General features: G+C 40.5%; 1 protein-coding gene across 3 annotated transcripts in view; it reads right to left on the reverse strand.

Moving 5' to 3' along the window:
• LOC131688437 (tetraspanin-18) overlaps positions 1–17,431 on the reverse strand; it is a 134,806-nt gene that overhangs the window by 50,672 nt on the left and 66,703 nt on the right. For all 3 annotated transcript variants that reach the window (XM_058972662.1, XM_058972664.1, XM_058972663.1), the window contains exon 3: positions 14,962–14,999. The gene's annotated coding sequence lies outside the window, so the exon portion shown is untranslated. The remainder of the gene's footprint in view (positions 1–14,961; positions 15,000–17,431) is intronic.

Genomic DNA, 17,431 nt, shown 5'->3' on the forward strand with positions numbered 1-17,431 from the left:
CAGTAATATAATCCTAGAAAAACTTTTGGAACTAAATAGATGTTATTTCTTTGGATAACAACTTATTCTACTTCTATTTTTTTTCATGTTAACGAGGTCATATTAGCTAGAAATTACTAAGTAGGAAAGGGTATAAAAAATTAGTTATGAAAGGATTTGGAATATAAAGATAGGAAAACTATCGGTTCTCATGGTAAAGAGGGACGACTTTGCTGTTGCCGTGAAACATGGTAAATATGAGCCATTCGTAGTAACTCTGCCTAAGCACGACTACTACCAGCAGAAAATCAAAGAAAAGGCTGGAAGATTTTAAGCCTGTTCCTACCCAAGTAAAAATTGAAATTTTAGAGCACGCTACAAGTGTAATCTTAGTTTAATAGTGAATACCAAAAAATATATGTTTAAATTTCTTATTTCTTGGAAGACATGAGATATATAATTCCGCCTTTAGGACAAAAAGTTTTGGGGAACGATCGTCAAGAGGTTGCCTGATCACAACGTAGCAGCAAGTTCATAAGGCCATCAGTTCAGCAGTCACATGACTATCGGAAAACACACGAGGAAACTGGTTCGATGTGGATTGCCAACGAGCAACAGAAGACAAAAATCAGACTAGGAGCACTGGTTATTAGGGTGGGGCAAAATGATCGTTTTTTTCAGCGCAGCACTTTTTTGGTTCCTTTTGGGGTCCCAAATAACTGTGCAAAATTTGGAGTCGATTGGTTTTGACCCGGCGTAGCGCATTGCGTTTGAAATTTGTATGGAAATTAGTATGGGAAAACCTACTTTTTTGCATTTTCAATTTTATAGACTGCAATTCTTCCTGCAGTATGCCAACAATTGAATAGAAGTGTAGTCCAAGATATGCTGAACAACTTTGCCGAAGGATGTGTGGTGTTAGAATATCTTTAAAACAAGTTATAGCTGTTCAAAGTTCGATAGATCAAATTATTTTCCAAAAATCATGTTTTTTGCCAACATTGCGAGTATGCCAATTCATATTAATTCATATAACATACCAAGACCAACATAACATCATATATTTGGGATTTACCACATTGGTTCTTTTGGATGAATTATTCAAAACCCTTAGCTCAATTACATGGGCCTAGGTAGTTGAGAAATAGGGCGGAGTGACCGGCGAGGGGTGGTCTTCAATATATAGAAATTCAAACTGAAATAACTGCAATATTGTCGAGTAAGAATGTTCAGCTGAATTATTTTTAAACATACGCACAATCCACCAGAGTTCCCCAGTTCAACAGCAATTTTTGCTTCAGGCGATCAAACAGCCTCGAAAAGAGCATCCTATCAAATCATAGTGCGAATTAAACTGAAATGTAATCAATGCAACTACCATTGATCTAAGTGGTAAGTAAGTAGTCTCTGACATATCAACTCGACGTCAGCTGATACAGTCTGTAACTTTACTTCTATTGATATAATTCAATGCAGAGGGATACAGTACGTATCGTTTCATCGGTACTATTATGCATAGGACATTGTGCGAATGTTTTAAAATAATTCATCTGAACATTCCATCTCGACAATATTTCAGTTCGAATTTTTGTATGTTGAAGCATCCCCCCCCCCCACTACACTCTTTTTCTCAACTACCTACGCCCATAAAATTGAGCTAAGGTTTTTGAATAATTCATTCAAACATACCAATGTGTTAAATCCAAAATATATGGTGCTATTTTGGTACGCTATATGAAATATCATTGATGCACTCGCAGTGTTGGCAAAAAACATGATTTTTGGCATTTAATTCGATCTTTGAACAGCTATAACTTGATTTAGTCATTCTACAACTATACATCCTTCGGCAAAATTGTTCAGCATATCCTGGAATATACTTCTATTTAATTGTTGGCATACTGTAGGAAGAATTGTGGTCTGTAGATTGAAAAAGGCAAAAAAGTTCCCATACTAATTTCCATACGCTTCGCCGGGTCAAAACCAATCGACTACAAATTTTGCACAGTTATTTTGGGACCCCAAAAGGAAGCGAAAATGTGCTGTACTCGGTTGATATGGTTATGATTACGTTTTTCCATATAACAATGCCCCATCCTAATACGGATACTGAAAGCTCTTTTCACGCGCTATCGAAACATATAATCATTCGAGAAATACCGCCAAATAGCCCCGGGCTCCCCTATTTTCGTTCGCCCAGCATTAGGTTCCATATCGAAGGGACTAATTTTGCTCTCAATCTCGAAGCGAAAACCGTTGTCTCATTTTCGTTTTCGCATAGTTCTGGTGCTTTAGAGAGTAGCATCGCTCTCTCATCATTTTCGCCTGATTTTGGTAAACGAAAAAAAAACATTTTTCGACTCTGGTGGCATGTTTCTTTTCGCTTCGCTCTGGTGCTGTCAGCTCAATCGAAGATGGCGTCGAAACAATGCAAGTACTCCGCAAGCGTGTTATACGGTGAGTTTACGCATAGTCATCGTGGAAAAAAAAATTACGGTAGACCACTTACGAGATCAAAACGTGTCCGTGAGTACAGTTCACCGGATCCTGGCATCCCTGAACATTGAGCGTAAGGCCGGTAGCGGCCGTCTGGCGAAGATAATGACGAAGAAGAAGAAGAAGAAGGAAGTGTTGAAAAAGCTGTTCGACAATATAGACGGAACCCTAAGATGGACATCATCTGTCGGAAGAAGACTCGGTCCCCTGAGTACACGGACGAGTAGATAGCCATCGTGAAATCGCAGTGCCGGTGGAAGTCGAAGAACTACCGCGGAACGTCGTGCTGGACGACGAAAGTTGTTTTCCGCTCTCGAGGACCCACATTCCAGGAAATAACAGCTACTATTCCAGCAACACGTTGCACACTTAAAATATAAGTTTAAGCAAAAATTTGAAAAAAAATGTTATGTTCTACATCGCCATATCGGACAGAGGGATTTCAAAGCCGTGGTTCAAGCCGATCGGTCTGGCCATCAATCAGCAAGTGTACCAGGAGGAGTGTCTTGAAAAAATTCTTCTGCCGTTCTTAAAGGAGCATCATGCGGATGCGAAGTACGTCTTCGGTCCGAACAAGGCGTCTTCCCATTACGCCAAGAAAACGCTGGAGTATATTGAGCAAAAAAAGATATCGTACGTGCCGAAAGAAATGAACCCGACCAACTTGCCCCAGTGCCGGATTTTTTCGAAATTGTATCCGGAAGATGGACGTCAGTGCCCCAGCGCTCATGTGATAGCATCGCGACTAAGTTGCGTCGTACGGCTGACCATAGCTCCTTCTCCAATATTCTTTGACGTTTTTTGAAGAATAAACATTATGTTTTTAATAAAAAATACTGAATTCTTTAAAAATGTTTGTTTTGTTTTTAAACTACATGATTGAAAAAATTCTCATTTTTTTTTTGAACACCCGTTAGCTTTACTTGTTTTTCATGCCAAATCGTACATAAATGAATAGTCGTAGCTGCTTAAAAAGTTTTGGTTATAAACAACATGGGCATGAAATGGTAAAATGATCATTCCCGGCAGTTGATTTTGAGTCGAGTTGGATCGGAGACTTACACCCTGACCTAGTTGAACGCGGTCCTCTTAATTACTTTGCAATAACTGTTTCTACGGGCCAAATCGGCAAGCGAAGGTGGTAATGAAGATACTCATTAAAAGAGCAGCAGATAGATATTATTTATAGCTTTTTGTCTAAAACCAGGAAACACTTTATCTACGTACAAAACCAATTCAAAGACAAACAATGAGAAGCACACGATAAAAACCCAAACTGAACTAAAACCGAATAAAACGAACACTTGGACGAATGGACGGACAAGAACTACTCCTCTACACTCAGCCAAAAGAAATCCGTTAGGGCCTCTGACATTTCACTTTTACCTTTCACTACGGTTCTCGCAAAACCAAGTGAAATAACACTTGTATTTTATTGTTTCCTCTCGGTATCTACCTAGTAGAGTAGAATAGGGCTGGACAGCGAAGAATGCATATTTCGTCTTGCACGGCAAAAAATATTGGGAAGTAGCTACCTCTGGCTGCGGCGAGCTTTGTCAAGCTTAGGCCGTTGTCTTTGTTGGTTGAGTGGAGGCACTCCCTTTCAATTACTGGATGAAGAAATTCTTCCCTTCCGATCTGGGCGTATGCGTCCCCATGATCAGTTTTATATCATTTTCTGGAACATATATGTGATTCGGACCAATAAGGCCGGCACCCCGTTAGAAGGGCGCCCATTTTGATAATTCGCAGCGCAACTTGAAAGTGGTAGACTGCCTCACCCCGTTCTACTCTGTCTAAGCCTAACCATTGTCAATGACCGCAAAAGAGAAGGGCTCAGTGGGTTTTGAGTTAAGTCATTTGGTTCTATTTCTGTGTTTCGGTTTTGGATCAGTTCGATTGTCCAGTTGCTGGAATTTATACCTCTTTATGGGCTATTTATGGATTGTGAGTCGAATAACTAACGAATTAGTGTGGTATCCTTCTTAATATGTAGCATCGAAATAGGAATATCGCCCTATTTATATGAAGATAACGCTTCCTGACTTGGCGAATGAACGGATAAATAAGAGACAAGATACGCATCAATACTTGAATTACAATAGTTCGATATCAATTTCATGCACAATTTTCTTCGGCTTCATGCATATTTATTTCATTTGTCAATTACGATACGATCCGCGCTCTTGCGACGATCGACCCTCAACCGTACCTACTTCAAGTATTTTGCTTTCCTTTTATTTTCTGTTCCATCTCAAGCCTGATGGTGCAATGGACTGTTTCATTTCTGGGGGAAATTGATTCATGCTTTGAATGGATCGAGTTAAACCCGCTGTTGTGCTTCCGTCTCAGCGTGGTACTACACCGACTAGATGCGACGGCGACGACGAATTCTCTAAAAGATTTACGCAATGTCAATCTAATTAACAGTCAATTATTTACACCAGGAACTAAGATTTTCCGTCGTCGCATTTTGGTGTGTTTTGGGTATTTGTTTTACGCTGCTGCCTGACTTTCTTAGAACAGTAGCTATATAGAATACATTTCGCGGCTAACCCCATTTTTAATTGTTCGCGGTATTTTCTCAGGTCGTAAATTAAAATACAACTATTTTGTTGTTTCAACATATATTGAGGAAATGATATTTCAACTAGGAACTAACCCTTCATCACCAAAACTGGAAGAGGAAATGGTAGAGTTAACTAAAACAATTTTTGTCGGTTTTTGTTTTAGTGTTTCGGATTCTCCTCGTCAGTAACTAGCACCAACTGGGTGTCTAGTTAGACGATGTATCTAAGCTAGTACCCAAATTAGCACTAGTTAGACACTAAAATCCAAACAGTCACACGTCTTGCGTGAACACTAAACAACTGGCTTATACCGAGTGATGTCTCGATAGTAAGCACAGAAGTTCTGTTTGCCGACGAAGAATATGAACCGAAACTGTCTTATGGTTTGAAGACCCAAACGCCTGAGATTATGCAAATTCCCAAATGGGAAAATTTTGGACGATGCCAACTGACGAGGAGAATCCGAAACACTAAAACAAAAACCGTACTTTATGTAAGGTATGTGTCCTTATGCACAAAAAAAAAATTTGGCATCGTCCAAAATTTTCCCATTTGGGAATTTGCATAATCTCAGGCGTTTGGGTCTTCAAACCATAAGACAGTTTCGGTTCATATTCTTCGTCGGCAAACAGAACTTCTGTGCTTACTATCGAGACATCACTCGGTATAAGCCAGTTGTTTAGTGTTCACGCAAGACGTGTGACTTTTTGGATTTTAGTGTCTAACTAGTGCTAATTTGGGTACTAGCTTAGATACATCGTCTAACTAGACACCCAGTTGGTGCTAGTTACTGACGAGGAGAATCCGAAACACTAAAACAAAAACCGTACTTTATGTAAGGTATGTGTCCTTATGCACAAAAAAAAATTTGGCATCGTCCAAAATTTTCCCATTCGGGAATTTGCATAATCTCAGGCGTTTGGGTCTTCAAACCATAAGACAGTTTCGGTTCATATTCTTCGTCGGCAAACAGAACTTCTGTGCTTACTATCGAGACATCACTCGGTATAAGCCAGTTGTTTAGTGTTCACGCAAGACGTGTGACTTTTTGGATTTTAATGTCTAACTAGTGCTAATTTGGGTACTAGCTTAGATACATCGTCTAACTAGACACCCAGTTGGTGCTAGTTACTGACGAGGAGAATCCGAAACACTAAAACAAAAACCGTACTTTATGTAAGGTATGTGTCCTTATGCACAAAAAAAAAAAAAATTGGGCATCGTCCAAAATTTTCCCATTTGGGAATTTGCATAATCTCAGGCGTTTGGGTCTTCAAACCATAAGACAGTTTCGGTTCATATTCTTCGTCGGCAAACAGAACTTCTGTGCTTACTATCGAGACATCACTCGGTATAAGCCAGTTGTTTAGTGTTCACGCAAGACGTGTGACTTTTTGGATTTTAGTGTCTAACTAGTGCTAATTTGGGTACTAGCTTAGATACATCGTCTAACTAGACACCCAGTTGGTGCTAGTTACTGACGAGGAGAATCCGAAACACTAAAACAAAAACCGTACTTTATGTAAGGTATGTGTCCTTATGCACAAAAAAAAATTTGGCATCGTCCAAAATTTTCCCATTTGGGAATTTGCATAATCTCAGGCGTTTGGGTCTTCAAACCATAAGACAGTTTCGGTTCATATTCTTCGTCGGCAAACAGAACTTCTGTGCTTACTATCGAGACATCACTCGGTATAAGCCAGTTGTTTAGTGTTCACGCAAGACGTGTGACTTTTTGGATTTTAGTGTCTAACTAGTGCTAATTTGGGTACTAGCTTAGATACATCGTCTAACTAGACACCCAGTTGGTGCTAGTTACTGACGAGGAGAATCCGAAACACTAAAACAAAAACCGTACTTTATGTAAGGTATGTGTCCTTATGCACAAAAAAAAATTTGGCATCGTCCAAAATTTTCCCATTTGGGAATTTGCATAATCTCAGGCGTTTGGGTCTTCAAACCATAAGACAGTTTCGGTTCATATTCTTCGTCGGCAAACAGAACTTCTGTGCTTACTATCGAGACATCACTCGGTATAAGCCAGTTGTTTAGTGTTCACGCAAGACGTGTGACTTTTTGGATTTTAGTGTCTAACTAGTGCTAATTTGGGTACTAGCTTAGATACATCGTCTAACTAGACACCCAGTTGGTGCTAGTTACTGACGAGGAGAATCCGAAACACTAAAACAAAAACCGTACTTTATGTAAGGTATGTGTCCTTATGCACAAAAAAAAAATTTGGCTTCGTCCAAAATTTTCCCATTTGGGAATTTGCATAATCTCAGGCGTTTGGGTCTTCAAACCATAAGACAGTTTCGGTTCATATTCTTCGTCGGCAAACAGAACTTCTGTGCTTACTATCGAGACATCACTCGGTATAAGCCAGTTGTTTAGTGTTCACGCAAGACGTGTGACTTTTTGGATTTTAGTGTCTAACTAGTGCTAATTTGGGTACTAGCTTAGATACATCGTCTAACTAGACACCCAGTTGGTGCTAGTTACTGACGAGGAGAATCCGAAACACTAAAACAAAAACCGTACTTTATGTAAGGTATGTGTCCTTATGCACAAAAAAAAAAAATTGGGCATCGTCCAAAATTTTCCCATTTGGGAATTTGCATAATCTCAGGCGTTTGGGTCTTCAAACCATAAGACAGTTTCGGTTCATATTCTTCGTCGGCAAACAGAACTTCTGTGCTTACTATCGAGACATCACTCGGTATAAGCCAGTTGTTTAGTGTTCACGCAAGACGTGTGACTTTTTGGATTTTAGTGTCTAACTAGTGCTAATTTGGGTACTAGCTTAGATACATCGTCTAACTAGACACCCAGTTGGTGCTAGTTACTGACGAGGAGAATCCGAAACACTAAAACAAAAACCGTACTTTATGTAAGGTATGTGTCCTTATGCACAAAAAAAAAAATTGGGCATCGTCCAAAATTTTCCCATTTGGGAATTTGCATAATCTCAGGCGTTTGGGTCTTCAAACCATAAGACAGTTTCGGTTCATATTCTTCGTCGGCAAACAGAACTTCTGTGCTTACTATCGAGACATCACTCGGTATAAGCCAGTTGTTTAGTGTTCACGCAAGACGTGTGACTTTTTGGATTTTAGTGTCTAACTAGTGCTAATTTGGGTACTAGCTTAGATACATCGTCTAACTAGACACCCAGTTGGTGCTAGTTACTGACGAGGAGAATCCGAAACACTAAAACAAAAACCGTACTTTATGTAAGGTATGTGTCCTTATGCACAAAAAAAAAATTTGGCATCGTCCAAAATTTTCCCATTTGGGAATTTGCATAATTTTTGTCGTATGATATCTAGACACACACAAGTTCAGCAGTATTAATTGGCAATTGATAATCTCTCGTGATCAGCTATCACCGATGATAAATTCAGCACTAACAGTGAAAACTATGCTGTCATTACATTACATCACCAGAATGGTAGTGTTGCGAGCTGTTGTGAGAATGTAGCTTCCTGGTCAGTTGTAAATAAAACAATAATACCGAACTTGAATCGCCAAACGAAACACTATTTTTAATTTGTGTATGAGGTACAACATGAGAAAAATGTGAAACATGGGGAACCTTGCTAAAAACCAATTACTAATAAGAAGTTCGGTTTGAAGCTACGTTCGATCCGGGAATAAAACATGATGGCTTCTGGTTTACCTTAAGTTCTTTAAGTACAACAGTCTTTTTGAAGGCTTCATATACTAGTCTACCTATATTTTTTCGACAATCAGTCTTTCTCAAGCCTACATTGTCTACTCAGTCTTCTTCGAGGCTTAATCTATTTACATGAACTGTTCAATTTAGATAAATATATATGAAAAATATGATTTTTCTAATATATTTAGGTCATCCCAGAAAGGCCGTACTGTGCCAAATATAAAAATGAAACGAAAAGGGGTAACTTTTTCACCCGAAAATTCAATTGATTGTATCAATCAACTCATTCGATAATTTTCCCGAATGACAACCTGATGAAATATATAAGTTTCCATGCATTGTGCGTAATGCCAAGTGCTCCACCACCGATAACAATGATGATCTATATTATTTTATTTTTATGATTTCAAGACAGATAGACCTTTTGAGGATTGAAAGGGTTACCCCAAGGTCACAGTTTGGATGCAATATCCAACGAATTGAAATATTTATTTGGCTTTACTCCTTGACAAGTTATATTTATGACGGCAATAACACGCCACCCCGCTCTGGAATTACCCAGAAAAAAATATTTGAGAAAATATTAGAAAAGACACGATTTATGATCCACGTACGTGTAATGTGGGAGCATTACAGACGACATGGGGAATGTTCAAAACCATACGCATTGTCGTAGATGTCAAGGGTTTAAGATATGGAACTAAAAATTATCATTTTGATTCCAAATGTATGATATATGGTGATGAGTCGCACTCAATGTACCAGGGGCGGATACAGGGGGGGGGGGTCCGTACCCCCAGGACCCTCCCCCTGGATCCACCACTGCAATGTACGTTTGCGCATTCCCAAAATGCTTCAAGTACGCAAATTATCGTGGAAACCATGAATTTAATTTGTGAACATGTCTTATTCGAGAAAAAATATAAATTCTCGTTCTTCGTAAACTGTTGTTACGGTATTTAATTAGCAAGGGACTGGAAGGTGAAGTATATTTTTCAATATTAAGAGCCATAGTACTCAAGAGAGAGCAAGGAGTTGAAGGGAGAAAGTTTAGAAAAGTGTGGAAAGATTGGTTTCGTATCTTTCTTCTACACCTTACATCCTCCCCACCCGACCCTTTCACACGCAATCTCATCATTACTGCTGCTTGCACTGCTTTTTTTTGTTTCAATCTTTTCTCCGCGGCTATAAATAGCTCATGACCTGAAACTTCTAGTAAAAACCCTGCTATCAGATATCTAGATGAGAGCCAACTATTCGTTAAAACACCTCTTTACTACCCGTACTATGACGGCATACATTCGTTTATAATGGTAAAATAGCATATATAAGCTTCACACCAATGATGAGTGAGATAATATCGTTTGGCTGCCCGTCGCCGGTATTGCAGCATCGTCATTGACGCATTTTGCTTCGTACCACCATTTTCCCGCTTTTTTAATATTCCGTTTGTATGTATGTGTTGGGCACTAAGCCTTAATAGAAAAAAAGATTATCTGGTAAGCATCAGGACTGGAACCGACAAACATCTATTCGCCAAAAACCTGTTTACAGCCTAGGTCATAACGACACATGATGAGTAGTCGTTCGAATGAGCTATATAAACCTCTCATCATTGCAGAAGCGGTCACAAAGGGGACAGCATGGGGACGTTGGTATGTATTAGTCATGTTATCTCTGCACTGTGTAGCCAACACCGTGTAGCTATGGGGTACGATATTGTATTGCACAAGTATGAGGTTGATTGAACACTATCGCATCATTTGGGAGCTTTTCGCTCACAGTTCGAAAGCGAAAAAAACAGATGCATTTCTGCTCCCAAAGATTCGTTTTGGGTGTAGCAGGCTGACCAACGCGTTGCAACGTAAGAGATAACAGCTTGTTGGAAGCCTTGGCGAAGTTGGATGTGAGACTGTGCAACGAAAGTTCCGCTACCACATTCCGTAAAGACGGTCGAGAATCCATCATCGAAATAACATTCTGCAGTCCTTCGCTGATGGATAACATGAATTTTCGAGTTAGTGAGCAGTACACACATAGTGACCACAAAGCGATCTACTATACCGTTGGTCGGCGAAATTGTACGATAACGCCGAGAGTAAGACTGGTGAGCGAAAGTGGAAAATAAAAGACTTCGACAAGGACCTTTTTGTAGAAGCGACAGCGTCATTCCAATTTCGAGTGACAATGAGCTGTCGGAAACAGTAGCGAGGGCATGTGATGTAACAATGCCGAGGAAAATGGAGCCGAAGACTACCGGCGTCCGGCGTACTAGTGGAACGAAAGGCTCAGTATCCTCCGGGCTGTCTGCCTAAAAGCCAGAAGACGTGTTCAGAGAGCAAGATCTGAGGCAGTCAGAGAAGCGTGTAAAGTAACATTCCGGGCGGCAAGGGCCGCTTTTAAACGCGAGATAGTGCTAAGCTAGTCTACGTGCTACAGGGAACTGTGCAGAGAAGTAGATGCTAACCCTTGGGGCAATGCTTACCGAGTCGTTATGGCCAGGATCAAAAGTCCAATGACGCCAGTCGAAATGTGCGCCGACAAACTGAAAATTCCCGAAGCGCGACCCAACCGCATGGCCACCTACACCCTACGTTGATGCAGACGGTGGAAATACTGGTGACAATAGAGTTTCCAACGACGAGCTCCTCATAGTGGCAAAAGAGCTGAAAGTGAAAAAAGCTCCCGGACCGGATGGTATCCCCAACGTGGCAGTGAAGACCGCGATTCTGGCGTATCCGGACATGTTCAGGATAGTCCTACAGAAATGCCAAAACCAGGGAAACCACCTGGACGACCTACGCTGAAAGTAAGAACGGACTATCGCAGAGGCAGTTCGGGTTCCGAAAAGGGATATCGACAGTGTACGTCATCCGCACAGTCATAGCGAGCGCGGAGTAAGCATTGAAGCAAAAGAGAAGGAGAAATCGCTACTGCGCCGTGTTAACGATAGACGTGAAAAACGCGTTCAACAGTGCTAACTGGGAGGCGATCGCAGTAGCTCTACACAGAATGCGGGTACCGGATTACTTGCGCAAGGTTCTGAAAATTTACTTCCAGCACCGAGTACTGGTCTACGAAACGAACATGGGACAGAGGTCGATTAGGATCACGGCGGGAGTATCCCAGTGCTGCATACTCGGAATGGAATATAATGTACAACAGAGTGTTAACACTGGAACTGCCCAGGAGAGTCGGATTTGCAGATGATGTTGTCCTGACGATAACAGGCGAGACCCTTGAGGAAGTAAAGATGTTGACGGCAGAGACAATAGGCTTCCTGGAAACCTGGATGGCAGATATCAAGTTGCAGCTAGCTCACAACAAGACCGAGGTAGTGCTGGTCAGTAACCGTAAAAAAATCTAGCGTGTCGAGATCAGCGTCGGTGGACAATCCATCTCATTGATGTTTGCGCTGAAGCACCTGGGTGTGATGGTCGACGATCGGTTAAATTACAACAGCCATGTCGACTATGTATGTAAGAAGGCTGCGAAGACAACTAAAGCATTGGTAAGGATCATGCCCAATAACGGAGGAGCAAGAGGCAGGACGAGACGTCTACTGGCGGGTGTCACATCCGCAATACTGAGGTATAGCGTACCGGTTTAGGCTGCATTTGGAACCTGACGAAGTTGACAAGCACGTTTCGCCTAATGGCTGTTCGGGTCACGATTGCGCACAGAACGATATCGTCGGAGGCGGTATGCGTAATTGCCGGGATGCATCACTCTGGCTGAGGACGTGAAATGCTACCAGCGGAGAAATACACGTAATGCAAGGAGACTTGTCCGAGCGCACTCGTTGGCTAAGTGGCAGCAAGAGTTGGACAACGCGAAGAAAGGAAGGTGGACCCACCGGTTCATCCCAAATATGTCTGCTTGGGTACATAAGAAGCATGGAAAGGCGAACTTCCGTTTGACGCAGTTTTGTCCGGGCATCTACTGAACGGACCGTTGAGTACACTAGGTCCACCGCCCGGGACTAGACCGAGTGCACGAACCGGGGAGCTAAATGGCGCACGGAAACGAACACCGGTATCGGAAGCAATCTACCATCGGGAAATTAACGGTAAAGTAGATTCGCCACCGTGGACTACCCGTCTAATCGTCTCGAATAGGGGAGCAAATTGACTCACGAAACAAACACAGACGCCGAAAGAAAATCCGTTGCCGGGGAACTCTCATTCAGAGTAGGATAATATCCGAATTGATCTCGATAAAGCTGGGAGCTAAATTGCTCATGGTAGCGGGTATTGGTGTCGGGTGAAATTCCTTCGTCGGAGAACTATCGGTCGGAGTAGGGTGACTTAACCGTCGAGGACTATCCAAGTAGATCGTGATAAGACACGGAAACATGAGCTAAATGCTTCAAAGAATCAGTACCCAAACAGCTCATGCGGACGAGAGGTAAACGGCGACGTAATAGATGGAGACAAGAAGCAAGAGAAGAGTCGAGAGTTAAATCAAAGCTCAAAGGTCGAGTCATTTATGAATCAAGTGAGATATAGCAGAAGCAAGAGGTGCGACGAAAGCACAACGAACCCCCCACGAGGTAATACGTTGATGAAGGAAGTGCGTGAAGAGTAAGGAGTGTTTTTAGTGGTTAGGCACGAACGTGAGTCGTGAGTCCCACACAGTGCCAATACACTACAGGCCAGACTTTTGAGGCTTGTTAAACTTTACCATAAAAAACGCACACATACAAACACACACCGACATTGTCCTATATCGTTGAACTGGGTCGATTGGTACATAAGACTACGCCCTCCGGGACTCGGAAAAGATCTTCAAAGTTTTAGCAAGTTCTATACATTTGTTAATTTGTTAATTATAAAAATCGACAAAAAATCGCCTGTTCAAAAATGCTATCAACAAATAAAATCCTACGTACATCGCAGGAGAAAGCAATTATATTATTAAAATGTTAGAACGATCAAAACTCGTTTGTTTAAGTCACATTTCTTACCAGCTGTTTTCGAGACAAATGCATGTGTTCAGTACACTCGCGGTATATATGCTCCAAAATTTATTATGGCGCAGAAATTGATTGGCTTTATTCAATACAAAAAAAGATATAAACGTTCTAACGCTTACACGACGTTTTTTTCGAAATTTTGATAAGAGTCCCCTAGATTGAAAATTAAGTTGTTAGTCACGACAAAATTAAAGAATTCACAACGATTTAAGTGCTCTTCTTATTTCTATAAATCTCGCGTTCATAACGAAATTATGCAAATTTATATAAAAACATTACAATTTTCCTAGTTTTAATATCTTTAAACCATCTCGGACAGATTAATTTCCAATTCCCCGCGGCAGTCGTTCTTGCTGACCCCCTCTCCCTTCTCGTTGAGCTTAGTCCAGGGTGTCCGAATAATGTAAAAAACTCTGTTCAAACTAATCTACATGAAAAAGAAACAATTATATTGATCTCGTTAGCTCAATCATTACAGTCTACTCGTTTGATCTTTCCCAGGTCAGCGAATAATTCGAGACTTGAATTGGCCTTCTGTGGCGTATATTCATGTTTCGTCTCCCAAATTGACTAACACCAGTTGTCGTCGTCGCCTCGGACGGTTCGATAGGTAAAAGATTGGTTAACCCTTTCACAAAAGCTGGTGAACAGGCTAGTTTTAGAAAGTATCGGCCTGGCGGCCAGTAGCAACCGATAAACAGAGTGGGGTGTAATTGTAACGTGAGTTGTAATTTAAAACTCAACCCTTGGGGGCATCTTCCTGGTCGGTGCGGGTTTCCTGATGATTCGGACCCCATTGAGCACGTACCTCATTGGGGGAACAAAACGTGAAAGTCATGATGTGCGCAAACGTATGCTAATTGTTTAAATCAATAGTCTTCCGCTGCGGAGGTCTTGGTGACGTTTGGAAGGGAAAATAGCTGTTACTAACTTACTGAAGGGGAGGGGGCTTCTTATTGTTGTCTTTTGTTTAGCGCACGCTGATCAAACGATTCAGCCGAATGACACGTGGTGTTTGATGGCGAGGTGAAATGCTGGAGATAATCTCTTTAAGTACATTCCGGTCGTGGCAAGGGTGCTTTGCTGTGACGACAGTTGCATACAAATTATGTTGAACATGCCAGCAGGACAAGGTTTTAATAGCTCGAGGCGTTATTTGTTATGGGACAAACAGACGATGAAGAAAGTGTTTAGCTGTGATATCTACATGTAGTGACTGCAATTGATTATTCCGTACGTGGGTTGAAGTTTAGTGAACTTACATGAATTTACAAACTGACAATCTGACTCATCGATGGACCTGCAAAGAAAAGAAATCGAATTATTTAACCGGGAATATGGTGTTTATAAACTAAACAATATCTTTTTGTAGCAACACATAATTCCAATGCTATTTCATACATAACTATGATATAATAATAAAAAGCCGTTCCACGCAATAAGATAAAATATGTGGCAGTTAGCGAACCAAACTCAAAGTGAATCGGCTATAGCAATGGAAAACCTTAATCATCATCACTATGACCGGTCATCGCTCATCCGCATTACGTTTATAGTATTTGGGGAGGAGTGTATAAAAACAAACTGCAAAACTTCGTTCTGGTCATGGTCAGATTACATCAACCGACCGACGCAAAGGCCTGACTGGGACTTTGTGATATAAAAAAATAACTTGAAGGCCTTCACGCTTTAAAGATTTTCCAAATTGAAAGGGAAAATTAGGTACCTCATCTAATAGAACCTTAGTCTTGGAGTTATGTTCCATTTGGAAAAAATATAATGGGGAGTTTTTCTGCTGCATACTGTTCTACAGAGCAGTGTTGATTGGAGCAACGAGTGCATAAAATATCCAGACAATATGAAATTAACTCGCTCAACTTTTATAGCTGATGCATTAATCATGAGTTCCGACTAAAATAGATGATAATGTAATGAAGGGCGAACAAATGAGATTCCTTTCAGATTTTTTTTAAAGCTGACAGCGCTGTTCTTCCGAACTTTTTTCAAACTTAATTATTGTTGCGCCATTGCACCTGGTTTAACAGTTGCGATACACACATTCTTTCCCCTAAGGTGATTTTTTGGCCTTTTCGAATCATATATAGACTAAACCACACAATTTCTCATAAGCGAAGCAAGTTAATGGATTAAGCAACTCAATTTATTCTAATTACCTCATTCGAAACATGCAGGTGGTGGTATCAAGAATCATTCACTTTTATTAATCATGCCAAAGTTTGCAATATAAAATTCGACGTGATAGCTGATTTCACTTAAAAATATATGTGCGAGGTATACAGTATATGTATTTTATATGTTTTAATTGATGCAGTGTAAAAATAATTTAGAAGTATACAGTCAAATGTAATGGCCATTTACTTTAACCTGTCCGGAGATCAACGTTTTATTGACCAGATGTAAGCGCCTACCGCCGGTATTTCAAACCTGTTTGCCATTGTGCATGACTATTATTACATCGCACAGCACCCAAGTAGAAATTCGACAGATAATAGTACTTCCGATAGGCCCAAAACTTTCCTCACGACCTCGACTAACAAAGCATACAACCGCGAAATCATGCAATCTCTACGCATGCCGTGAAACCATACGCCGGACGCCGTAATGAATCGCCAAGGTAGGCACCGGTGGGCGAAGATTGTAAAAGCGGGGAATGCGCTAAAGAAATAAACAAAAGTGAAGCAATTATGCTCTGTTTTTGTATCTTTCTTCGAAACAACATAAGCACACCCAGAGCGGTGAGCAACTACAATCACTAAGCGGCAATTTTCTTCCGGATCATCAATGGGTGAAAACCAAAGCCCCGACCGTTGAATCGCAATTTTTTGCCGATGTTTGCCGTTTGACCTTTTCGAAACTACTATAGACCGGTGGGCATCGAGTATGTATCGTGGAGCGATTTATTATGTAAACAAAAAATGCTTGCCCTTTTATAATGAGCGAAGCAAATAATCTAATTTAATGTACGAACAGAGATGTTTTAATAGTTCTTACGCCGAATGATGAAAGCAATGGTCTAAAATCTCTCAATAATTGACGATTGTTTTAAAATCGATTGAAAAATGCGTATACTTTTACTTACTTATTTCTCTGATTGTAACGTTTATGATGTTTTATTAAATTATAATAAAACAAATTTTCTTGTCAAATATTTCACTAAATTCGGAATGATTTACATCGCGAACTGATAGGGATCATTCATAATTTACGTAACGCATTTAGAAGGAGGGGGTGGCTATAACAAAATGTGACATGTTGTGACATATGGGAGAGGGGGAAGCTAGAATATTAGATAACATGTTTTACAGAAGAATTTTTTTTATAATTTTGTTACGTAATATGGGAGAGGGCATAAAGAATGTGTGACAACTTGTTACATGGAGGAGGGGGAGTAAATTTTTAACAATTCTTTCGTTACGTTATTTATGAATGGTCCCATATCAGTTACAAGTCACAATTCGTGCTTATGAAATAGTTCACCAAACTAAAAGATATGATTCCACTTTCATGATATACTTCATAAAGTATACAGTTTTGGGCCTGGTCCTAATCCTTTCACGTCAACAATTTCACATAACTTGGCATATTCTTCATGAATCCATGTTTGTTTCGTGAAATGACCCATGCCATATAACAGAGTAGTGTCCAGCTGATAGCGACCAGTACTAGGTTCGTACAGTAGATATAAAAAAATGGTCTCGAATATTTAAGGTT

Source organism: Topomyia yanbarensis, chromosome 3 (assembly GCF_030247195.1).
Source record: "Topomyia yanbarensis strain Yona2022 chromosome 3, ASM3024719v1, whole genome shotgun sequence".
Taxonomy (NCBI): domain Eukaryota; kingdom Metazoa; phylum Arthropoda; class Insecta; order Diptera; family Culicidae; genus Topomyia; species Topomyia yanbarensis.